We start from the raw sequence: 5,679 nt of genomic DNA, 5'->3' as shown, positions 1-5,679 counted from the left end.
AGAACTCGAGGAACGGAGCTAGAATCTAACACACTCGGAGGGAAAAGGGGACGTCTGCACCTCTCAACTCACCCTCGTAACCCTCTCCAACCTAGCTTTGTCTAACACTCATGGTGTGTCACTCACTCACAAGGTTACCAACAAGAACTCTCAACCCTAGTGTCACTCTAGGGAGTATTCAAACAATCAAGCATTCAAGGTTGGAACTCACAATAAACATCAATTAATTGAAAGCATAATAAAGAGATTCAATGAAACGAATACATCCTAGGGTTCACAAATACCCAAGTACCCAGTAGGGGTTTAGCTCTCCATGGAGCAAATCACAAATACCCAAGTACCCACTAGGGGTTTCACTCATCCTATGAGATAGCTCTTTCTCTCATTAGGGCATAACTAGTATCCGACTTATGAGAGTAGCTTCATACTTCATAGGTGGTAGCTCTTTCCACCCAAAATACCAAATAAACAAGAAAACTATTTTGTCCCTTTAACATCGAACATGAGCTTCCAAAAGAGTTTAAAGAGTGAGTAGTGCAACGAATGTAAATCGGGCAAAAATTCCTAGAAATTCAAATAAAACTAGAGCATGAAGACATTCAATGTTGAAAATTCTTCTAAACTCAAGAATGCAATCAATGCAACTAAGGTGAATTACCATTGGCTATGTGAGCATGTATATCAATCAAGAACAATAGAAAAGATGTGTGCACTATGAAACTCTCCCCCACACTTAAGTTGTACATTATCCCCAATGTGCACATGCAAGCTCACCCATAATGTATATCAATCAAGAATATATGTTGGAGAAACAATGAAAACAATACTCCCCTGACTACTAGTGTTGCGTTTGATGAAGCTAAATCCTTGGGAGTAGTGTTCCAATGGGTTGTGAAGCTCACAGGGCCAAGTGCCGAAGCACTTTGGTCGTGCCCATAACAAAGTCTCAATTCCCAAGATGACAAGACCATCTGCACGCATACATGAGGGGGTTCAGTGAAGCTCAATAAAAACAAAATAACTCGACTATATAAAAGATAGAACAATGATACAACTCAAGATGCAAAATGAAAATAAACTCAGAAGGAGAGCCCTTTTTGAGTGAACAACTCCAAAATAAAGTGCATAAAAGTAAAGAAATGGAAATAAAATCAAATGTCGGTGTCGCGCTCTGGGTTTCTACTGCAGCTAGTGATGAGGAAGTACATGGTGGGTCCACCTGTGCTGGTATAGGTGGTTAGGAAAATGCTGGAGGAGCTGAGGGAGCTTGAGGAGACCTCGGTCGCATAAGACAAATAATGAGGCGACGTCTCGCTCTAAGATACTGTCATAGTGTGCCCGAAAGCGTGCCATGAACTCGCTGTCATCTGAGCAACCTCGCAGCCCTAATCTCAATAATCTGCAGCACGCAGGCCTTAGCTAACTCCCTGTCTCGTATCACCCCCATGTACTCTCGAGCCTCTTAGCAATCATGGGCTCTAGATGGTGAAAACATATGTCACGAGTGCGTCCTCTTCCACCTGCAGGTGCCTCGGTCTCCATCATTGTGGTCGACTCGGGGTAGGCCTGAGAAGCCTCGACATCATCTCCCTCATCCTCAGCTCGTCTCGGGCTGGTAGCACCAAAGCATAAACCCCTGTCCGAACCCAGCGGATCATGCCCATCAATCTCATCATCTCTAGGATCAGGGGAGCGCGTATTCTCGTCTTCTTGACCCCCGAACTGTGTCTAATAGACGCATACCCAACACTAATCTCGTAATGTAGGGGCTCGAGAAGATCGCTCCCAATCTAGCGTAGTGCCCCTAGTGTCTAATATACTCAGCGATGATGTGTCCTAGGTGAATCGGCACGACAGCTGCATCAGAGTATAGGCAGAAAGCTCCTGCGAGCTCGGACACCCAAAGTGCTATCACCACGACCATTCACGACCTTCTCCTGGAGTATGTAGATATCGGTTTGCAGGTCGGGAAAGGCATGTGGCCTTGGACACTCCTGGCTCATATTGGCCTTGACCACATAGTGCTCGATAAGCTCTCTGCGGGTCAAAGCTCCAGGATAATCTGTCGGTAACTTAGATTACTCCCTCGGCTCTACGTGACGCTCGCTGTCATATAAGCCAAGCAAAACTGAAAATTGAGTGATGCTCAAACTATGGTGGTGTCCAAGTGCTCTGAACTGAATGGCAATGAGGCTGTCAAAACTAGCGTAAGATCTCTCGAACTCGAACGATGCCAGAACCTCTAATGCAAGCTCTCGGATGGCTGGCTCTCTAATCGTCAATAACGGCCTCCAACCACCTACTGATACGAGATCCTCGACCTCGTCTACAAACTCATCTCCCTACAGTAGATCTCTCAATATACTCATATCAAGGAATCGAGTCTGACCAAATCGCAGTCTCGACAAACACTCAAAACGAGCATGGTGCTCTGGAATAGTGAAACTAACACTCTCAGGTTCGGATGATGAATCACGCGGCCGCTTATCAGCTTGCTTCTTCGACTGAGGGGCCATAATCTGCAAAATTTGAAAGGAGATCGATCAAAAAAGTTGATTAACTAATGCTGCAGAAATCTACACGGTCATGCGGAATTTCCACACGCCCGTCTGGATCCACGGAGCGTGAAAACCGCACAGCCACATCTTCAAAAATCCAAAAATACAATGTTAACTTCATTCTAAACATAAACAATCATTCTAATTGAATAAACGAAGCATTATTAACTAGATTCATCGATGAAAATGATGAATTGACGAAGAAAATCAAGAATAGGGCTTACCGACGAGTTGAGATGAGAGAATTTAGAATCGGCCAAAAAACCTCGTGAAAATCCTACCAAATCGGTAATAAGAGGTTAGAGAATGATGTGCGAGTTCCCTCAGAAGAATGGAGGATGTGAAGAAGAAGAGAAACGGCTATTCTTTAAAAAGACATTGCGCCTCTTGGTGTTACTCAGTAAATCCAGTGCAGGCGTGCGGAAATTACCCAGGGATGTGACCGCATGCGTCCGTGTCTTCTCTAGACATCCAAGAAAAATTCCTCAAGTGTTCCGCGACGCAGCTGTGAAATGCCACATGGGCATGGACATTCATAAGTCTAATTCACAGTGGCAAATGCATGCCCCTGTGCCTTCTCGGGATGGAGAGGCTCCCTCTGAGATCACGTGCAGGCGTGAGGAAATTATCCACGCCCGTGCGAAGTTCACAAGGTAACCCACAGGGGTGAGTTCAAGCCCTTGTGCGCTCTCGGGATAATCGCCAAACTCGCGGAAATCGCACGCCCGTTCGGAAATGTACCCCACGGGCATGCGATATTCACATCAGTCGTTCACGTGGCTGCATGCGCCCTCGCGCCTTCTTTGGATGAGCTCGATTGCAAATCTACGGTGTGCGAAACTACCACGCTCGTGCGTTTTCCTGGGATACCTTAGAAAAAGCTGAGCTCTGCGAAGAATTTCTGAACATGATTGCACTCAGAGCCTGCCCTATTATGCAAGTTTTACCAGTGAAAAACATGAAATAAAGCTCAAACGACCAAACTTCACTAAATCCACATGAAAACGCACAATGAATACTCAAAACCTCAAATAAAATCACAGCACAAGCATCTAAAAATCAAGACACCAACATGCAACAATTTATTCATGCAAACACTACATTATTCGACTAAGAAAAACAGGAAACACTTGGGTTGCCTCCCAAGAAGCACTTATTTAACGTCACTAAGCTTGACGTACCTTGTCTTGCCTCACGGGGCTCATAGATGAATGTTGCCCTCTTACCCATGCCTTAGAAGCATGATGAACACAATCTCTTGAAGGTAGAGGGTGTGTTATCGGGCTTGGGGCCACCTAGCAATGGTTCATCCAACTTCTTCTGTTCACGTACGTCTCCAACAGCCTTGGAGCGTTTCCGGTGGCGTCTCCTAGCCCTCTTCATTTTTCGGAGCACCTTCTTCAAGATCCCCGGGGTAGATGGTACTTCTTTCGTCGAACCAAGCATCATTACTTCTTCATCATCCTCCTCTTGGTCGAACAAACCCTTTTACTGGTCCGGATTGAATATTTCCTACATGTATTCATCAACAATCTCATCAGTACTGTCTAGAAAGTATCAAATATCATCGAAATCAAGAGAATGTCGCATGGCTTCAGCAAGGCGGTATGCGAGCTTGTCATCTCCAACTCTCAAAGTTAGCTCTCCGTCGTCCATGTCAATCAATGCCTTGGAAGTCCGCAAGAACGACCTCCCAAGTATCAAGGGTACATCTGCATCCTCATCGACGTCTAGCACCACAAAGTCTACAAGAAATATATACTTGTCCACCTTCACAAGTACATCTTCGATGATACCCCTCGGATGTGTCACCGTTCGGTCCGCCAATTGCAAAGTCATCCGAGTGGGTCTAGGCTTACCTAAGCCTAACTTTCGAAATGAGGTGTATGGCATGACATTGATGCTTGCCCCTGAGTCCGCCAATGCCATTTCTTCACCCATATTGCCAATGCTACACGGAATGATGAAGCTTCTAGGGTATTTCTTCTTGTTCGGCATGTTCCTTTGCAACACCGCCGAGCATGTAGCATCTAGAACCACCGAAGCACTCTCCTCCAACTTCCTCTTGTTGGTCAACAAGTCTTTCAAGAACTTCGCATACTCAGGCATTTGGGCCAATACCTCAACGAAAGGAATATTAATGTGGAGTTGCTTGAACAAACTCATGAACTTCTTGTACTGTTCATCCCCTTGGTCATTTTTCAATCTTGAGGGATAAGGGATTCTTGGCTTGAAAGGTGGGGGTGCCACCTCCTTCTCTTTGCTTGTTCCCTCTTCTACCTCTATAACCTGGGGTGCGTGTTCTTTTGGCATCTCACTCGGAAGCCTACCTTCAACCTCACGACCACTTCTCAAAGTGATCGCCTTCACTTGCTCTCTAGGGTTGGTCTCTGTATTGCTCAACAAGCTTCCATGTCGAATTTCAGAAAGAGACTTCGCAATTTGCCCCACCTGATTTTCAAGGTTATGTAAAGAGGCGGTGTGGTTGCGAAGTGTGGCCTCAACTGATTCAAACCTTGTATTCGTAGATTGCACAAATCTAGTCAAGGCCTTCTCCAAATCATTCATTCGGGTTTCCAAACCTGAAACTCTGTTTTCCACATGTGGGGCTTATTGTTGTGGTTGGAAACCCGGTGGCACCATGGCCTTTGGTGGACCCTAATTACTCCATGAGAAATTGGGATGATTCTTTCAACCCGGATTGTAGGTATTGATATATGGGTTTCCTTGAGGTCTCAAGCCATTACCTACAAAATCAATGTTCTCCACCGAAGATACATCACCAATAGAGATCGAGCAATCGGATTGATCATGTCCTCCACCACACCCGTTGCAATTCATCATGGCCGCTAGTCTATTTGAAGTTAGAAAATCTAACTTCTTACTCAAATTTTCCACTTGAGCCACCATTGAAGTTACGGCATCTATCTCATGGAGACCGGCCACCTTTTTCTTCTCCCTAGCATTCCATTGGTAGTTGTTTAACCCTATTTCTTCAATTAACTGACGACCCTCATCGGGGGTCTTGCTACCTAAGGTACCTCCTGCTGCCGCATCCAAGAGTTGCCTTGTACTCGGGTTCAAACCATTGTAAAAAGTCTGAATAATCATCCACTCTGGA

This window comes from Dioscorea cayenensis, chromosome 5, assembly GCF_009730915.1.
Source record: "Dioscorea cayenensis subsp. rotundata cultivar TDr96_F1 chromosome 5, TDr96_F1_v2_PseudoChromosome.rev07_lg8_w22 25.fasta, whole genome shotgun sequence".
NCBI lineage: Eukaryota > Viridiplantae > Streptophyta > Magnoliopsida > Dioscoreales > Dioscoreaceae > Dioscorea > Dioscorea cayenensis.
Note: the sequence above shows the minus strand (reverse complement) of the source record.